General features: G+C 38.5%; 1 protein-coding gene across 17 annotated transcripts in view; it reads left to right on the top strand.

Annotated features, from left to right (window-relative positions):
- LOC138066889 (uncharacterized) overlaps window positions 1–20508 on the top strand; it is a 512507-nt gene that overhangs the window by 231129 nt on the left and 260870 nt on the right. For 10 of the 17 annotated variants that reach the window (XR_011140536.1, XR_011140535.1, XR_011140532.1 and 7 more), the window contains one exon: window positions 12546–12593. The exons of the other annotated variants lie outside the window; for them this stretch is intronic. The gene's annotated coding sequence lies outside the window, so the exon portion shown is untranslated. The remainder of the gene's footprint in view (window positions 1–12545; window positions 12594–20508) is intronic. 17 annotated transcript variants of the gene reach the window in all.

Raw genomic sequence — 20508 nt, 5'->3', positions numbered from 1 at the left:
GAATAAATCAATCATTTTGTTTGAAAGAGTTTGTGTTGTTAGGTATCACGTTTCCCATACAAATCACATTCAGTGTTATCCTCATAGCTTCTGAGTGAATGAATGTCTTTCTATGTCTGTCCATCACCACCATTGTTTTTAAACTCTTGAACACAGTATTTATACTTCCATTTTACATTTAAGAAAATTAAGAAATGAAATCTCTGAATTTTGGAGGAACAGAGGGCCTCTTATAAAGTCAGGCAGCAAGGACGGTCTGTTGAAAGTAGGACTTGCACACAGGAGACGTTGGTGTAGCCGTTTAATTCTTAATTAAATCTTCTTAAGCAGATTGTCAGAGTGATGCTAGTCTACCCTGTAGCCTCAGTTGCCTATTTGTAATACTGAGATAATTTTTCTCCCTTATGTTTCAGGAATGTTGAGAGTGTGCATATAATAGAATACAATATAATATAATGTAATGTAATATATAAGAGAGATACTCAGTTATTCTGGAATTGGAGTATATGGTATATGTGTTATTTCACAATTGAATTTAGCCCTGCTTGTTTTGTCCAAGTTCATAGAGAAGGTAAGCCTCAGAGCTGAATTGAGCTGGTTACTAGACCAGCAGAACTTACTGGGATTTTTAAGACAGACTGGGATCTTCCAAACATTCATCTTTGAAATTTCTCTGAGCTTCAGAAATTTGCTCTGTTACTTTGCTTTTCCTGGGTATCTGCATTTCATACCCAAAGATAAGTGTTGGTCTGTAGGTGGATTTGTTGAAAAACTTCAGAAAAGGCATAGCTTATGTCACGAGGGCTCAGGAAGGGTCTGGTTCTTACAGAATTTCCAGATTGCTGCCACAAGCAAAGTAAACCTGAATTTCCTCTCTGTGGGTTTTCAAAACATCATATTTCAATTGTCATTGTTGGATGTATTCCTGAATTCAGAATACTTTAAGTGGAATCAGAATCTGGCATAAAGATCAGCTTCAATTAAGAAACTAGTTTAGCCACTTAATGGTATGAAACAAAAGAAACACAAAATCTGGAAATGTTTTTGAGATTCTTTATATGGGAAAAAATACCAAATAGCTGTAGGAATATAAACAATGATTAGACATTCCAAAATTTGTAAATACTTTAATGAACCTAGGAATCAGAGAAACATTTTTATGAAATGGTCATTCTCATGGTGATACTATAGTTGCACTTATTTTCTCAAGGATTTTTAGTGAACATGAGATTTAAAAAATACGTAGGGACATAGTCCTGAAAAATTAGAATTTTAATGAAAACCAGGAAAAGCAGAATAAATTAGCATTGATTGTCTTTATTTCTACTGCATTTCTGCTTGAAACCACCGAGTATTCCACTGGTTTTAAAGAAAAGCTGAACTCTTCCATGTATATGACATTCAGGATATCTTGTCACCCACTTCCAAGCATTTAGATATTTGTTACCACAGTAGGCTAGCTGTTTATTGAAGTATCAGAGGACGTCGTATAGTTTAAATATTTCTATACACACCTGTAGCTAGAAAATAAGTGCTTGTAATCTAAGTATAACTGGAAGAGGTTAATATCCATTTACGTTCCTGACCTTACAAATTTCTCTATGGAGTAATGACATAATACTGGGGTTTTTTTTGGTGCCAGAAACCTTTCTTTCCATTAATCATGGCCTAGATAACTGAGGACAAAGCCAAGAGAATAATTTTACGACAACAGAAAGGACCAATAACTCTTAGCAGGGAAGATTCTCTTGTAACACTATAGCAAGACTGAAGTTGCTATTGAAGTATCCGTAATTGCTAGCATAATTTTCGTATCTCTCACCCTAAAAAGCGATGGTTATAGGATTAACAGTGGAATCAGAGAGGCCTAGAGAATCGTGTCATAAGGGGGTATGGGACAGTGGCGTAAGGGCAGCCTGACAAAGTCCAGGTGCAACTGTATACCTACTTCTTGGAAGTGGGCAGGCCATTTGAGGATGCGCATACATACATCCTCAGTTAAAACATTTTTTTGCTGTATATGGGATCAGAGCCATAGATTATATGTACTCATCTGTGGTTGTCCTAGAATCCACACTTTTGTTCTTGGAGATATGGCCTGAAAGTCAAAATAATAAAGTAAAGTTTGCCTGCAAAGTTACTTCAAAGCAGAGATGAATGTTCGCTTAGTCTCCTGTATCCAGAGGTGTAAAGCAATTCATAAGGGCACTCACAGATTTAATATAGTAACATTTCTGTAATGGCTTATCTGAACATTTAGTAACATTTAGTAATAATCGTACTTGTACTGGTGTTTGGAGTAGAATTTAGTACTGATTAAGTAAACCAATAGTTTATATCTGTGTATCACCTCTCATTTGTGAATTCAAATATCAGATGGAAGCCTCACTTATGGAGAAAATAAAGAAAGCCCGATTTGGGGGGGATTAGCTGCATAATGGGTCATAGGCTTACCCACATACCTTCATGAAATCCAACTGAGCAATTGCATTTGAACGTTTCGGCTCAGCTAACTCCATATTTTCTCTGTTCATTTGCTGTGTAAACTGCTGAAGCCAAGAGATAGAGCTGAAGCATAGCTTCTGCACCTGATATGGGAAGAAGGTTCATACTGATGTCAGAAAGATACATGAGAATTGTTTTAGCCTTGTGAGAGGCATGCGTGAGGCAAAGACTTGTGTAAAGGTTCAAAAGACTAAGTGGAGAGAGGGTAAGGGAAACCTTTTTCTTCCAACATGCTCTCTTTTGTCTGCTTCGGTGTAGCTCTAAGATGGATTACATATCCCATCTATCGAAGAAGGATTTGTGACTAGGTGATGGAGGATCATATGCTCAGTTCACAGATGCACCAACAGTGAGAAGACCTGCTTCGTGGGCTCCAAACACTATGCTTCTTGCTTTTTCATAAAGGATGCAAAAAGCATGCTAAAATAGTATTCATGAACAACAGAGGTACTGAACTATTCACTCTTGTGGGGCGACCTATATTTATATTTTTAGATAGGTACATGAAAGACTTGGAATTCAAGGTTTATCCTAATACATTTACACTGCGATTTATAAGACAGCAAAAAAGCATTATAATAGGAGTTTACCTAATAATGATGTTTGCAAAGGCCTGTTATTAATAGGCTATAAAATGAATCAGGCTTCTTTTTATCCTAGTAATTTATTTCACATACAGGATTATATCCCTTCTCAATTTCATTTTCATTTGATAAACCAAGAAGTATAAAATATAATTTGCAGTAAGTCTCTGCCTGGCGGTGCAACAACTATGTGCTAAAATGCATCAATAGGCCCTTCCTTTTCAGGGAACACCAGTAAAACTGACACATTTCAGTGGCCTTCTGGACTGGTAGTACTCAGGAAAGGAGACATACATAAAGAATGAATATTCTTGGCTAGTATTTTGAAGTACAGTGTTTTTATTGGAGGCAAGAACCCCATTTCCCTTTCCTTGGAAGGTTCAGGGGAACCTATCGTTTGGCTAATGAGACATATGGCACTGTATGCCTGAATAGTTCAGAGGGAGATGAAAAGTTCCTATTTATCCTGCACAGTGAAAATACAAGTCTGGAGACCGCATGTGTTTCTAATTTCAATGCACTTTTATTTCAGTTATTTAGATGGATAGAGGCATCAAGCCAGAGTTTCCCCAACAACAACAAAGGTCTTATACTGTCCAAACAGACTGCATTCCTGAACCCACTGGTCATGCCACCTAAAAAGGTTTAAAGATTCAGCACGGTCTGTTTAAACAAAATAGCTGTGTTATTCATTTCAACCTAGCTCATAGGCACCAATGTTTATATTGTTGAAGTTAAGTTTTAAAGTGAGCAGAAAATGTTGGTAGAAAGCTTAGGCCCTGCACTTACTCAGAAAAGGAAGGATGTTTACTATACTAGGAGCTAAGAAAATGAACTGAGTTCCTTATCATAGCATTTTAAAATGTCATGGGTAGGAAACACAAACATTTTCTTTTCAGTTTGCCTTCTCTTTTTTCCTTTTACACTTCATTGATCGCTGCTGATGTCGATTATTAAGCACAATGCTGTACACACTCATTAACGAGTCCAAGCTAAGCTTAGCTGCTTTCATTAGGGACCCAAAACTACTCACAGGCACCCCAGAACATTGGGAGTTCATGAACTTTCTAAGCAAATAGGGAGCCCATTTCAGGAAACCTGGAGCTGAAACTCTGTTTGTGCTATGCTTTGCCATGAAACTAGGCAGAGAAAGAATGGATGAAACTGCGGCATTTCTGTGATTCTTACAGATTTTGCAACCTACTCAAAAGGAACTGCTGCAAAGTCTTTGTAATCGTAGATAACATTCCTTGGCCTGCCATTCTGGCAGTCGGAGATTTACTTCTGGATTCAGTCTTGGGGTCCGGGGCTAGCGGGAGCTGAGCGTCTGCAGAGCGAAGAGCTCTTGCGAGGGGGAGTTTCCCCTCGGCTCGGTGTTTGGAAGAGACTTGAAGGGTTCTTAGCAGAGCAGTTTTTCAATAGGAAGCAATACAAGTGGACACTGGGAAATGTTGCAGGGTAGCTGCTCGGCTATAAAGCTTGGAACTCCAAGAGAAACTTTGTAAATCTCCTTATTGGTAAAAGAAGTCTTTTTCTTAGTTTTCTTTATAATAATCCTTTAGAAGCTTAAAACTAAGAATTTTTGTCTTTCCTTTCCACCCTCACCCATGTGTGCATACTGTTATTAGAGTTACTCATGCATGCTGGTCTCCTGGCATTGAATATTTAGTACAGAGAAAAAGGAACAAAATCTTTTTTTTCTGTGGAAAAACAACTCGGACTTTTTAGAGATTTGCATAGATTTTGTAAATACATATTAGATTAAAAGGATACATTATCATCCCAGTCGCTTAAATTTTGAGCCTGGGAACTTTTAACATAAGAATATTTCACAAACAATTTCATCTATTTTGTGTAAAAGTGTTTTCAATGGATGCTGGGAATTAGTCAGAATAGAGCTCTTAAGTGCAGCTCTTTTAAAACCATACGACTCTTTTAAAACCTAATATTAGTGTAATAATTTCCATTTACGGAGTATTTCACATCAGCAAATTTCAAAGTGTGATATTAATGGGTCTCACAACATGCAAGGTAGGCAGGAAAATAAGGTATAGAGTACTAAATTGAGCAGTGAAATAAACTATGATGTGAGTCACCTGTTAGTATTGGAGTGGTTGTAATGGAAAGCAGTGAGAAGGTCTTATTCTGCATTTACATAAATATATATGAATCAGGAGTCATCCAAACAAAGGTCTGACTGAAGTACTGTTTTGGGAAGCGATCCTGAGCCAGTGTTAACAGCTTAGCAGATAACCAATAGTGGGTTATGAGATACAGCCTGCAAGAAGTTTCTCCACGCACTAGCTTTCCACGCTCATGGACTCCGGTTGCTGCAGAGCCCTGGGCCTTGGGCAGGGAATGCCGTGGGAACTGGATGAGCTCATGCTAATCTAACAGTAGTCAGAGGTCAAGCCCCAGTGACACGCATCAGTCACTGTCTGAATCATGAGACTATCTTCTGTCTCTGGAAAGCAAGCTGAGTCCAAACTGTGAGGATGATTTGCTTTCCCACAGCTGATCTCAGCCTTCATGTTGACGGAAAGGAGAATGCAAAGGATAAACGATGTTTCCACAAGTTTCCACATTAATGTTGAGTGCTTTATTCTGTGCATTTACAACCCTCATGCCTACGTTGGCAAATATTTTCTCATGGACATGTTGATATCATGCCCACAGGAAGTTTTATGATTTGTAATATTTGTGGGTTCAGGCTGATGGAAATCATGAAATAGGTACTGCAAGAAAGATGAGGGAAGGAGAAAAGAAGAATGTCCATGGATAGGATCAGGAGCGCAGCAGGGAGGACGTATTGTTACTCCTCTGTGCACCTGCTCTGAGAGAATCACGGAGCAAGAGAGAAAAAGAGCAGCCTTTCTAAAATGGTAACCTCCTCTGCCGTCTCACAGGGTTTGAATTTGTTTGCCTCACACATCGCTGTCCTGCGTAGTCACCATCCTTTCCGCAGCTGACTTCTTACCTCTGTCTTTTCACGCAGTCATTATATCTCTGTTTCCTTTAGCCTTCCCTTCCCCAGGCATTTTCACAATTAGGCTTATTTTGGACTGTAGGACTAACAGAGCTCAGCTGTGCTTGCTCATTACAGTTTTGCACAGGGACCAGCAAAGGCCTGTATTATCCTAGTACCGAGTCCCAGAGGACCTTCACACCAAGGGCGTATGGGCCTGTGGGCTCTCTTGCAACCAAAGAATGCTCTGACCAAACATCCCTGCATGGGGAGAATGAAAGCTTGCCTGGACTCTCCTTTTCTTCTCTTGGAAGCGAGTATAGGGGTTTCCATTGCAGATGGTGACTGTCAAGAAACAAAGAATGTGGGCAGAGATGACAACGTTTCCATGCAGATTTCTCACAGCCTGGTCCAGCTCTGGACAACAAACTCATTGTATCTCCATCACAATCCCTTTCTTCTCTGCCTGTGGTTCTCATATTACTTCCTTCCCCCAAAAGTGCTTTTATGTCATGTAAATGGTTAAATTCAGAGCAAGATCAAGGATTTAGTTTTAGAGCTATTTTGGTATCAGGAAATGCAGTTATTTGTATATTAGGTATTCAGAAATGAACAGGCACCTAATTACTGTTGATTTCAGAGTAAGTTAGGCATTTCTGAAAATCACAATAGGCCCCAGGAGGCTACCCTTCCCCTAAGTCCCAGTGCGTAGTTGTTTAGATTTCTCTCAAGGCATAGAGCCAATCAGGAGAGAAAAATAGCATAAGGACATAGAGAGAGCTTAGGCTATCTGAATCTGGCTGACTAAGATCTTACATGTAAATCTGCTCCCAAGTGACTTTTCAAGGTTCAGTCACACTTTGATCTTTAACTCTCATCATCTTTGTGATGTAGCTATTTCAATTTCATTAATTAGACCAATACTAATTCCTCCTCCCCCAGTAAATAAATAAGCAAAAATAAAACATCAAATCTTCTGCTGGATTCACACCTGGTTGTTTAAAATATTCACAGAATCACACAGGGTGGAAAGTAATTGCATTATATGAAACTGATATCCACAATCTTTCAACAAGTTTTCTTCATGTCCATGTATAGCATTTTTTATGAGTGTGTTAACAGTCCTTTTTCTTTATGCTAAGCTTTCTCTCAACTCTATTAAGTCTGTGTGAATACCTCCCTCATCATGTTTGTTATGTTTCATTTGAATTTACAGTGGTGTGTTGGTTGAAACTATAGACTACATTTTCAAATACATTGACACGCATGTCTAAAGCATAACACCTTCTTCTTTACTCACAATGAGAGCATAAACTGCATTTATGGTTTGTTTTTATATATCCTTAAAACAAAGCCTCACATTAATGCTTGAACACAAAGTGTCAGTCATAAGTTAAGAAGAAATGGAAGGATTTGGGATAATGATCTGGAGAGGAACTAGAAGAGAATGAGCAGCAATGAAGAGATGGCTAACTATTCTGGGCAGCAAAAATATGAGTGATACTTCTCAGGTGCACAAAGAAAGGATACCAAAACCAAAGTAAAGCTGAAACAGAGAACTGGTGTGGTCAATGGAGATGTTCAACATAGAACTTCTGAAACAGAGTCATTTTGTCTTTGAAAGCATAACCGCCCATTTGTACCTGAAAGGATTTGGTCTCAGTGTAAATAATATCAGTATTCTGCATTCCTGAAAAAAGGAACTGCAACCTGAGAGGTCAGGCCTGGAGTTGCATAATGGCCAAAATGTCTACGCAGGGATACGAGAATCATTTCTACATAGAATATATAGTCTGACTATTTTGAATCACTAATTTGGATCGTTTTGGTCATCCTGACCCTGATCCAGGAGAGTTTTCTATCTGTAGATAGATATATAGATATCTATATGTAACTTGCCTTCCTATTTCTGATCTCAGTACCATTTTGTAAGCCATACATTGAGTATTAAATATACGTGCAGATTTCTTATCCAAACTCACTTGTTCCTGACCAAACCTGTCATCTTTCATTGAGGCATGTGGTTTAGATAATGTATCTGGCCACTGCTGCAATGCCTGCTGGATCCTTTTTCTTTTTCATATCCTACAGATTAGTAAGGCTAATGCTAAGTGACCTTGACTTGAGAGTGATGCTAGCCATGAGTATCTGGTGGCATGTCTAAGACAACTGGGTTGAGTACAGAACTGCGAACATCTATTCAGTCTTGTCCTCTGCCATAATTTTTATCACTAGAGTTTGAGTAGTTTGTGAAGTCTGACATATTACAGCTTTCTTCCACCATCTGCAGTGCCTGCAATATGAGAAACAGATCTTTCACTCTGACCTAAATATTCTCTAACAGTACTTTCAGTTAGTTTCTCCTGAGGACCTAGAAGTCAGTATCTGTAACTAGAGTCTCTGTCCATCAAAGACAAGTACTTTTATATTTTTTCTTCACAGTCCTCCCTCATCTTCATGTGCAGGTGATTGAGTCTTCCTGGAACTGAGCTTGGTTTGATTCAACAACAGCATGACAATGATAATACTGCAGAATTGTATGATAGCATTTTTCTTCCTACACATGATATTTCCTCTATAATAATAGGTTTCCTAGAAACAAAATTGAAAAATATAAGTAATGTATTTTTGCAACTCTTCTTTAAATGAAGTCATCAGAAATCTAGGAGAATCGAAGGACGTTATATCTGTTCTTTTCATAAACTCTAGTGCTTTTATGGCCACTGAATGTGAACTTTTTTATATTTGTGTGTGGATAGGTATACTTATTATTTAGTTTTATATATATATATATATATATATATATATATATCAGAGTTTATTTTTCCTGATAAATCCACACAAATGTGTCTTTCTATTTCTTTCACTCTTTTTTACTAGCACATCGTTAGTGACATTTTTCCTCTTGAGGAGGAGCTAGAAATGTCCATTCAGTTATTTGATTCATTTTTAAAAAACAGGACTATGTCATTGGTGACGGGAGGATGTCTTTCTTTGAATTCTTAGTGATGATGAAGCTAGTAATATCAGACACATGCTTCAATGTCACCCATGAAAAATTCCTTTAAAATTTGTGACATTTTTAGCTGCTCATGACTTTACATGCTACTTTCATTGCCTCCTCATAGTGGTTGGCGTGGTACATCTTTAGCCAGGAAGTACCTTGCTTCAATGTCACCTTTAACTGCCTGTCTGCACTCTCCCAGACTGCAGTGATCATATTTACATTGATTAATATGTTGTGCTGAATAACGAATGATCAAAAACTTTGTATAACTTGATTTTCTCTGCAAATGACAATGCCTCGCTTTAGACATTTAGATGTACTGTTGCTATTGATGCATCAAGCTATTCCTCCATTTACGCTCATAAAAGTGGCCCTGAGAAAAATCAGCGGATACGAAATCAGTACTTTGTGTAATGCAGGCTAGATTTTGGCATGAAATCTGTATTTGTGTTGGAGGAAAGTTTAAAATGGGGGCAAACTGCATGAGGGGAGAAGTGAATAAAATGATGTAAGATACAATTATTGAAGGGGGGGTCCATGTTGGTGTGGTTACTTTCTTCTCCCTGGAAAGAATATAACTAGCATTGTCCTCTGCTGATCCTGAGAAAGAATGGTGATATCCTTGTCCCTTTCATATCAGAGGTTATCAACAGTGAATGAGCATCCTTGCAAAAATTATAAATATTCTTTATCCTAGTGCTTAAACTGTATATTTAGTCAGAACGTACCCATAGAAAAGTGGGACATTTTTCATTTTCTAATTTTTGCTCTGCATGCAATGAAAGTGAATTGCGTCCAATTTGCTAACCTCGATTACGAGATGCATATTTTGATTACAAATGCGGCATGTAAATTGTAGCTACCCGCCCTGCAAGTAAGCATCGGGCATTTTCGCTAAAGCAAAAATTGCATAGGAAGTTGTCACTGGGGAGACTGAACCTTACCTGAAGGTAACGACCTGAAGTCGTCTGTTCCAATGCAACTTGCATCCAGCAGTTCTGCTGCTCCAATATGACCCTCTATGGAGGCCTGATCACTCTATGTGTCTACCAAAGGGGCTAAGAAGCCTGGTAACCCCTAAGCCATCTTTTCTGCAAAATCACCTTTTATGTAGATCACAGTTCTATTCTCCTTCAGATTTGTGTGCGTGTGTGTGTGCACGTGTGGTTTTTTTCAAAGAAACAAGGCGGGTAGCGATAGCTTTTAATTCCACCCATCTTAAGGGCCCAGCTGCTCTGTGGCCGTGGGTCAGGCCAGTTATCAGTAGGGGTCAGGTGGGAGCCCCAAGAAGGGGGTTGGTGCTGCAAGGGTTGGGGCTGCTGTGGGGCAGGTGAGGTGGACCAGCCCTGAGGGCAGCCGAGAGCCCCCAGATCAGTGAGGTCAAGGCTGAGAGCCTCAGCCCAAAGCAACCCCCCGGGACTGCAGCAGGGAGGCCCTCGTGGAGGCATCTTTAGCTTAATTCACAACAGCTTTCTCCAAGGTCTCCAGCTGAGCGTGTTGTAATTTGGCCCTGAGCCCAGGTAGCCCACCCCCAGGGAGGAGGAAGTGCTTGGCCCGACACCTCTGCTAAATGGGAGTCACTGTAATCCAGTGAATGGGTGCTTGTCTGGGATTTGGGACATTTATTCCTGGTCCTGCTGCTGTCCTATGAGCTGATGGTAAGTAAATCAAGACCTTTCTTGTATTGGTTTCCCCATGTTTAAAAAGAAGTTTAGATGTGCTGTGGGATCTGCCAGAACTAGGTATTGTTATTAACAGTGTTCAGGTGAAGCTCTCCATTGTGATTGTACTCCCTCCCTCTCTCCTTTTTTAACTGTGGTAGGTGAATTAAATCTTGTGCCTCCTTTAGGAGGAAAGAAAAGAAGTCTTATTTACTGAGTTTTGCAACAGTAGGCCAAAGAAATTATCCTCTTATTTCTGTTGTGGCTGGTATTCTGCTCTAGTCTGTCTCAGTGTGGAATGGGTAGAGAGTTCAGCTCTGTGCTGCTAAAATCCTTCCCTGCATTGTCTTCCTTCCTGGTAAATGTGAATTACTTGCAAAAAGTTGTGTGCTGTGGGGATTTTCCTATGTGGGTTTTTTTTTTTTTTGCTTTGTTTTTTCTGAAGCAGTACCTTACTCACATACATTTGAAGAACATACCCTTTCCTTCAAGAAGCCCACTGCCCCAATCCAAATGCAGTACCTCTACAAGGGTTATGGTTCTATGGAGCTCTTCAAGATTGCTTGTTTGGCTCTACTGTGAGCAGTGATCAAAGTCATTATAAATCATGCTAGGGTATGAAATTGATCCCTTCTTACCAGTTTGTAATAGTGGCATAAAGGTTTCTTTCAGCATCAAGTTGTTCAAAAGCTTGCAAACTTTCCCACACAATCGTGACTACGTTTTGGTCTGTTTTACATGCTGCATGAGAAAGAACTTGTGCCTAGTTAAGCAAACCTCCATTTACAATAAATAAATATACAAGATCTGACAAAACAGCGGTCCCCCCAGTAGGTCATAATACTGCTCAGTGGTAATGCCCTCCCTGTGCGTCTTGTCATGTATGTGAAATCTGGACCAATTATCATTTTCTCATACTGTAGCTTTTAAAGTATTCTTATTTTCTTTGTTACTGTCTAGTTCATTAAACAGGGTTTTCAAGCTCCTAGTAACAGGATTACTATTGACAATTTCATTAGAACTGTAATTCCAGTGCTTGTGTGCCTTCCAAAGAGAAGCATCATTGTCCAGAGTTGCAATCTGTCCACCTACTGTATAATTGTGTTTACCACTGCCTCAGCCTCATCCCCTTTGAATTCTGGAGGGCCCAAACTGCCAGGTTTTATGAAATGGGTTTTATCCTTGCATTACGCCAGTCTAGTGAGTCCTTACAGAGTTAGGAAACGGTCAGCTGCAGTCTTTTAATGCATGCATGTCTGGAAACATACTTAATATATGAGAAGAATAAGTTTATAATCACAGTTTATGCGTAGCAATGGGTGACAAATGCAGAGAAGAGGAACTCCTCCTCCCACAAGCCTTTACTAAGTGTCTGCTTGTTGTACATATTTGATAGGGTGCTTCCTCCTGCCTAATTTCTTTCAAACTCCAAGTTAAAGTTAGATGTTAAACATGCCTTCTACAGAGAATTTATAAGGCAATAGTAATGGGAGCATAATACTTTCTTTTAAAATAAGTGTTTATATTAGATTACGAAGCGTAACTCTGCTGCGTTGTTTAGCAGCACTCTGTTGTTGTTTCTGATGAAGAACTAATTGGGGATGGGAAGAATCCTGAGAATAATACATAAAGCAAGAACGATCCAGCAGAGGAGAAAGAGGTGTGAAATCCTGGGCCCAGTGATGGGCAAAATACTATTTGGAATCAAATTAGATTTAAAAAAAAAAAAAATAATGATCCTTTCTGACCTAAAAGTCAGTTAATTTCATGTCATGAGATAGTATCTCCAGACATCTCAATGTGCTGTTTGTATTTGCTGGCAGGACAAAACTGGAGTAGAGAGGAAGATCTTTAAGAAAGAAAGCTGACAGGTAAGGACTCATTTCCATTGTACCTAGAGTAAATCAGATCTGAGTTTATTCAGTGTTCTGTAAACTTTCATGAATGCTCACTATGTAAATCATTGTGCTTTTTTTTTTTTCTTTTGGATGGGCTTGCAGTGACTTTAAACTGGATGTTGATGGAATTTGGGAGAGAAGCATTCATTTCTAATTGTGTAGGGTTTTTTTTTTAACTGAAGGTATGTTTTACATACCTAATTATGATGAAGATGATGATGTTCTCAGTTGATGCTCCAGAAAGATCTTCTTGAACATACTTTTAAAAAATGGTTGTATTTGACCAACTACATAAAACAGTAATTACTTGTGTAACTGTGATGCAAGTTGACTGAGGTGTGCTCAACAGGTGGTACTCCTTTGCAAAGAGGCCAGTGCCTGACTCAGGGAGCAAACAGAAACACCTGGGCAGGCCTGGGGGCATGGTTGTCTATTTCAGCATGCAATTGCAATTTTCAGCCTTTCCAAACTGTGATTAGTTATTTAATTGCGCATCCAAATTTAGTTGATGCATTTGCACATGTAATTAATTATGATTTATTTAAAAGCGCTCTGTAAAGCTTTGTTCGTCAGTTCCTGACAAATCAAATTATGGAAGGCTGGATTTGATTTTCAGATTTCCTTCAGTTGTTTTGAACTTATCTTAAGTGACTACCTATGGGCAGAGAAAGTCCTCTGCCTAGTACAAGCTGAACAAACTGTATGGAAAATATAGAGTCTTTTTTATAGCGATAAGTTTATATCTAATATGTAAGCTTTACAAAATTGTTTATTATAATGCATAGTACCTGCTAATGAAACATACATACTGTTTTTCTGTGTGTCAATCCTTTGCTCTGCAAATTAAGTGTAAAGGCTATGTGGCATCAGTAAAGACCATGGTGTTAAATATGTATATTTTTAATGATGAAAAACATTGTGCAAAAGAAAATATTTCTGTGCTGATAAGGTATTAAAAGCAAATTTAAAGTTAAGGAGTATTTCAACAATCCAAATAATTTTTTCAACCTTACAAGAAGTTGCTTGCGTGTACGTTCTGATGAGGGAATGCCTGAAGTGCCCAAAATACAGATTCTGAGGCTATTCGAAAGCCCAAGCCATGCTGAGTGATTCAGTGCTGTGGAGTTAATATATCTGCAATTACTGCAAAAATAAGTGTATATTCTGCTCTCATCCCTGCCCAGCAAGCGTTGCGGGAGTATATCCTGGACTGAATCTCGGGCAAGCTAACTGTCATCTAAGCTCTGTCCCTCTTCACTGTTGTGTAAATGGCCAAGCTCTGCTTTTTAGACAAGGTTGATGTCATGTGTTATAGTGGGCCTGTAAGACTGAGGAGGGAAGTTAGGTACTCCCGTTTTAAAGACTATAGCTGACTGAATGTATGAAAGAGAACTTCCATGGTGTGCGTACGGAGGAGAGTGAAAGAGGGGGGCTGACTCCGAATTTCACAGCTGTGAAGTGTGGGCAAATCGGTGCTTTGTTTTTTTTGCTTCTTCAGAGATGAATCCTGGAAGATGTAGTCTAGATGGAAATGAAAACTGTGGACCTTCTTAGCAAGGTGTGTTGGGAGTAGAAAATGTCATGGCTAAAAGGATTGGATTTTAGTTCAGAAAGAAGTAATTTGGGAGGGGCATTTTAATAGTTTTCAAATGTAAAAAGTTAGGAGAGAATCATTCTTCTCCATATCCACTGAGTGTTGAACAAGAATAAACTGACTTGATAATTAATATGGTTGGTTTGGGGTGTGTGTGTTTGTGGATTTTTCTTGTTTTTTGGTTTTAGTTCAGATGTAAACTCTCTAACCATGGGAATAGACTGCTTAAGAGAGATTGTGTAACCTTGCAATTAGAGGTGTTAAGTAACAGGTTGGAAAAACACCTGTTAGATATGATGCAAATATTCCTGATCCTGTCTCAGAGCAGAGAGGGGGACTCTGTGACCTCATGTGATCCCTTCCAACTTTACTTTTCTGTAATTTTTATTTATTTTTTTCTCCAAACGGCTTACTCTCTTTGTAGTAGAAGAGAATAAATGTTAGCATTGTAACTCTTCTCAACAAGAATAATTTTATTTGCTCGCATAGTTCTTAATGACCAGATTTATTGAAAGAACATACAAACCTAGTAAGATCTCTTGAAAGAGTAATATTACATTTGGGTTAAAAGTTGTCCCATTTTTTTGGGGTTGACTGAATGCAGGGAGAGTGTGGGTTCCTGGGGGAAATGGACTGTTTTTAATATCACTAAATAGATAACACTTAAAGATGAGTACAGTTAGAAGTACAGAGACACTGTTCGAGGCACTGGGTTTTTTCAGTGTGATTTCTGAAAATACAAATGGAAGAGGCTAAGGCATTTAGTTTCCTAAGCAAATTGTTAGGACATATCTACTCTTTCCTCCTATTTGGGATGATGTTTGGCAAGTTGCTATTCTCTGCGTAATGAAAATCTAGGTTCTTCTGTTCATAGTTTAATGGATATCCTCCTTGCGGATTCTTACAAGCATAAGGTGAAGTTGTCTTTAACTTGTCTCATGCTATCCTTTTAACAAAATGTCATGTTTAAAAAAGGTGTATTTCTTGGATGAGCTACCACAACATCAGCAATCCTCATTCATTATAATCTGAAGAAGCAGTTGAAAATATTATTCCAGGCAGGTCTCAGTAAATGAGAGGCTCCAATACCCAATCAAATACGAGGATCCCCTTGATCCAAAATACATTAAGGTGGGGGGGGGGGGGAATCACTAACAATGAGAAATATCAGGCCTGTGTATGTTCTGAAGTGATTATTGAGTAGCCCTGAGGTTAGATTTTATTCTCCTAGAACAAGAGTTTGCAGGTCATACCTACCTAGACTCATAAAGAACATGGGAGCACAAATGCTAAAAGAGTTCACTCGCTGTAGGTATCTCACGTACCTCAGCTGGCACAGAATGCTCCAAAACAGGGTGATTCTGAATGCAAATGAAACAGGTAGTGGTCTGGCTCACTCCTGAAAATTGCTTTGTGGTAGCTATTTTTGGTTATTTTCTGCCTGTATAAAAAAAAAAGAGAGAGAGAATTTTTGCTTCATTTGGCCTGAAGCCTAAACTTATGTCATATCTCGATTGGTGTTATACATAAATCAATTTGAAATTTTAAGATTAAGAAGGTAAGTAATTAGGGTTAAATCTGTTTGTTTCTGGAAGCATACATGTGTCTCTAAGTATTAGAGGCACTTTAAAAAAGTGCAATTTATGCTCCACAGCTAACTCTCTATTTCAACCTTTTTTTTTTTTTTTGGTTTGAGACTAAAACATAAGCACCCTTCCCCTTTCAACAGCACAGAACTTCCATGATAGAGAAAGTTGTTTTTTCCTCCTTTTTATTTTGATACTTCTGTTGGAGAGAAAGGAACAATATGCCTTCCACGACCAGAGTCTGGGGAAGGACAAAATGAAATCGTCTTACGGTAAAACATAGTCGTGTAAAGTACTTGGGAAATCTTAGAAACACTAAGGCTAATGAAACACTCAAATATCTTGCCTGTGGAGTGTGGAGAATTTCCACCACTATAGGATTTTTTTTATTATTATTTTTTTAAGAATGATAATACCTACAGTTCTGCCTTTAGTTAGGGAAAACAGACTTGAAGACTTCTTCACATGTTTTTTGGTCCTATTTGCTTTTTTAATTCTGTAACTGAAAACTTGCTCAAAATGCAGTGTGTCAACTTTTCAATTAGGGGGGAAAAATAAAGAATAAACCTTTTGTTTTGGTTTATAAAGATGAAACAAAATATTTTTATTAAAATGGATGAACTTTATTTAGTTTTTTTTTCCTCAAGGCAAACTTGCCCAAAGCTTTTCTTTTTCCACAAATGAAAATTATAAGGTACAACTTTCATAACAAAAGCCTTATTTATGTTGGAAAAGTTTCATCCAAAGTCCTCTGGTTGCTAATTAAAAAAAAACCATGGTCTCTGAAACTGCTCTAGTTTGTACAAAAATTCCTCCATGTTCTGACCTTGTTCCCGTCTTTCAGCCAAAACATTGGGAAAAATGCGCCTTCCACTTTTGAAATTGGATTGTCAAATGGGACCGACACCTTGATGGGCAGTTCTCCACCACTGTGCCTATGAGAATTAATGTAAATAGTCAAGGCCACTTAGATTAGAAGACTGTCCTAATGAAAAAAATATCTTGATGATTCCCTAGTCTATCCTCTTCCTGTAACGTTGATCAATTTTATGCCTTACGAAGGTGGTAGAAAAGAATTCCTCTTTTATTTCCAGCTGAATTGTAACATAAAGATTGTATGTGTTGCAGTAACTTAGACTTTCAGTTTTACTCTGTGGCCAAGTACTCTTCTTTCTTGCCTGTCGCATCACCTGAGTGCTGGAAAGCTCCTGTGAGGAACACTGCAGAAGAAGAGGAAGTTTGAGTTCCTATATAGATCCAGAAGAGCAGAATTAGCGCCTTCTGATTTCGTTGTTCCCATATCCAAATGTCCTAATGGCTGGGAGCTGCTCTGTGTGTATGTATATAGATGGGTATCTCCGTCCTACCTGAGAGAATTGTAGGAAGGGTAAGTTCTGGCAGTAGTTCAGCAGCTGCCCCTAGCAGTACCTTTGCAGGGTGGGGGGACAGAGTGCAGCCCTGACTCCCATGGTTCCTGCCGCCTCGCTCGGTAGCGAGGGAGAGAAAGAAATGTGTCTGTACGTGCGCGCAAGCCACGTTCTCCTGATGCGGAAGCTGGATTTAAGCAGTTCATGAGCGACTAGCTGTACAGTCCTACAGTAAAGGACAGAAGATGTCCAAGTAGTTCTCAACTGAGTGATTAATTTAATTTTGTGTGTGGCCTCTATAGTTGCTTAATCTGAGTGATTTTATCCACTTTACTCATAAGCCAAGCTTCTCTCAACCTTTCTCTAACTGTCTGTTAGTACTGAAACGTGAAGGTCTGTCTGCAGATGTCACTCGACCTTTACTTAAGATCGGGTTGGATCAATGAATCCTATAGCATTTTTCTCTGTTTTAATATAACTAGCCGAAGGATTTTTTTTTAATACCTATATTAGCAGATCTTTTGTACAACAAATAAATCCCCCTTCACAACTGCTGTTTCTTCCTTATATTTGTGCATGTTTAGCTGTGATAGGGAGCAGTGTTACATCTGAACATGTTAATCTGCCTGTGCTGAACCATGCCCCTGGGTGGCCTTGTCATACACAATGAATGTCAACCTTCCTCATGGTTAGTGTTTGGGTTTAAATAATCTTATTTCAGTTTTTGTAGACAACTTTTTTTTCAGCAGACCCTGGAATGGACATGTGGATGTTACCATTAGTTTGGCCCTAGTCCTGGGACAAATTAAATGTTTGACTATTTACTGAAGGATCCTCTTCCTTTAAGTGAGAAGATAGATTAGATAATTTGCTATTAGAAAAAGTTGCAAGAGTCATCTTGCATATGCCAGTGTGGCAACTGAAAAAATAAAGCGCTTTACTAGTTCATGTTTACGATATAGGAATCTAGTTTGAGTATAAATTACCCAGACTACTTTGCTTTGGAAACTGTCGAGGGGGTTCACATAGTCCCTCATTTCAGAGAGGAGGGATATAAAAGAGAACAGTTGTTCTCATAGTGTTTGGTTATATGCATGCTTTGTCTGTGTTGAAAGATGTGAAACGTAAATGAAAGTTAAAGCATTAGTTATAAAATGTAGACTTGCCATGAACCAACAGTTATGAATTTGGCATAAGCTATAGGTGAAGAATCAGCTGACTCTTTCTTTACTGATACTGATTTACCCGTGTCAACTGCTCTAAACAGGTAATTTTTGTATCATTGCTGTGCCGTGTAGATTTTTGGATTGCTCATAGAAAATGCGCTGCCTAGATTTGAGTAGGACTGTTTTATTTATTTATCTCTATTTTTTGGAAAGCAAAAGGATTTAACCTATAAAATGGGTTTTGGAATCTCTTTTTTTAAAAAAGAAAGTCTTTACTTTTTCCTGAGTGCAGTTTCTCATAGTCTCAATGTTGTGTAGGTAGTTGTTTGTCTCGGAAACCATGGTGGTTACTGAATATATGGAATTAAAAATCAAGGTTGTGCTGAAGTGAACGTAGTTAAAATTCAGAAAGAGAGATTCCTTAATTAACTTAATAAAATTACTAATGGAAGCATTTTAACTGCTAAATTTAATTTACTTGTCAAGATATCAGGCTACAAAGAGGAGGGAAGAGTGGGAACTCTGCTTTCCATTATGATGTGCTCTATTATAGAATAAATTTGCTTAAAATGAAATATATCACAAAAAGCCATCAATGACATCTTAATTTGGAACAGCCAGTTGAAAAGTAATTAGACTGTGAAGCAATCAGTTCTAGTAAATCAGTGTTTCCCTTTACATAAACATACATTTTTACTATTTATAAACAGGAGAGACTTCCAGATACTCAAGTAGCAAGGACTTTGATTGTATTTCTGCTGTATGTGTTTTCTATTTTACATTACAAAACTGTCAAAACAGAAGAATTGGGGCTTGATTCTGGATGTGATCCAGCAAAATGCATAAGCAGAGATTTATTCCCTTTATGAACATGTCTTGGTGTGGCCTCCTGTCTCTGACAGAGGTTCACATCTTATGTCTTAAATTGAGATTTTTAAAAAAAAAAAGAGGGAATCAGAGGGAATCATTGATCTCCTTAGTGTGTATATTTGGTGCAATAACCTCATCTCTTTATTGTATGGGGAGATAGTCCTCTGTGGCGTTCCTGAGACATCTTGATAATGTGACTAGCCACGTTATCGGGAGACTTTCTTCAAAGTTGGCTTAAACCTACTTCTATAGAAGTCGGTATTAAAAAGGAGGACTTCTGGGGAAAATTCTACCTCCGGCTTCCAGGATTCAAATATCATGAATGCCTTTTGGCACTCTTCCTTTTTATGACCCTGTGGTTTGATGGCTGTGGCAACAGTGACTGTGACAACTTGTGGTCTGTGTTTAAGTTGAGATGTTGAAGAGCTCAGGACTACGTGGATGTCTGTGGGAGCTGGGCACCTAATCTTTGTAGTCCTTTGAAAGTCTTCACCCTGTGGTACAGCCCCAAATCCTGGCACGCAGCAGTGGCATTAGTGTCGCTATGATATCACTTGCAATTGCCGTGTGTCTGTTAATATCTGTCCCTCATTGCCTCTACCATACTCCTCTCCCTGCCTCTCCGGTTCAGTGCACTGTGGAAGTCTGCTCTTTCCTTTTATTGACTTCTGCTGCCTAGAATTCTTCGGAAGTTACTTAAATTAAACACTTTTGTGTTAATTTTAATAATTGATAAGATTCCAGTCAAGAGAGGAGACTCTAAACAGGAATAGACTTACAGAAAGCAATCGATTTTTATTCCATAAACAAACTTGCTTCTGTTTTTGAAGTAAAACTAAGGTTCTTTCCATGACAACCATTTGAGCTGCTTTTAATTGGAAAGACAGGTCAGAACACGTGTAATCTCAGGAGCTGAAGAATTTCCTTCGTAGGATCCAATGCACTTCATTCATGAAAAGGAAATGCGTGAATGTAAATACAGAATAGTACTTTTAAAGTCTATCTGAAGGTTAATGTTGATTAGGATTGGGGGAGGAAGGAGGAATTTGACTTCTAAGCTGAGTTTTGATGCTCCAATATTGTAGATATCAGAGGTAGAATGGCAATAGTGTATGCTGTAATTATTATCAAGAGGTTATATTTACATTTTTAAAGCATACCAGAACAATAGATGCATCAAGTGACACTTAAAATTGGTCAAAAGAAATAGTTTCCTGTACAACATAGGAGTGATGACACAGATCAGCTCCTAATTGCTTTGAAGTATTGGGACATTTCCCTTATAGCTGACTCATTTTTACCCTC

This window comes from Struthio camelus, chromosome 3 (assembly GCF_040807025.1).
Source record: "Struthio camelus isolate bStrCam1 chromosome 3, bStrCam1.hap1, whole genome shotgun sequence".
NCBI classification, from domain to species: Eukaryota; Metazoa; Chordata; class Aves; order Struthioniformes; family Struthionidae; genus Struthio; species Struthio camelus.
This window is presented reverse-complemented; position numbering and strand designations above follow the sequence as displayed.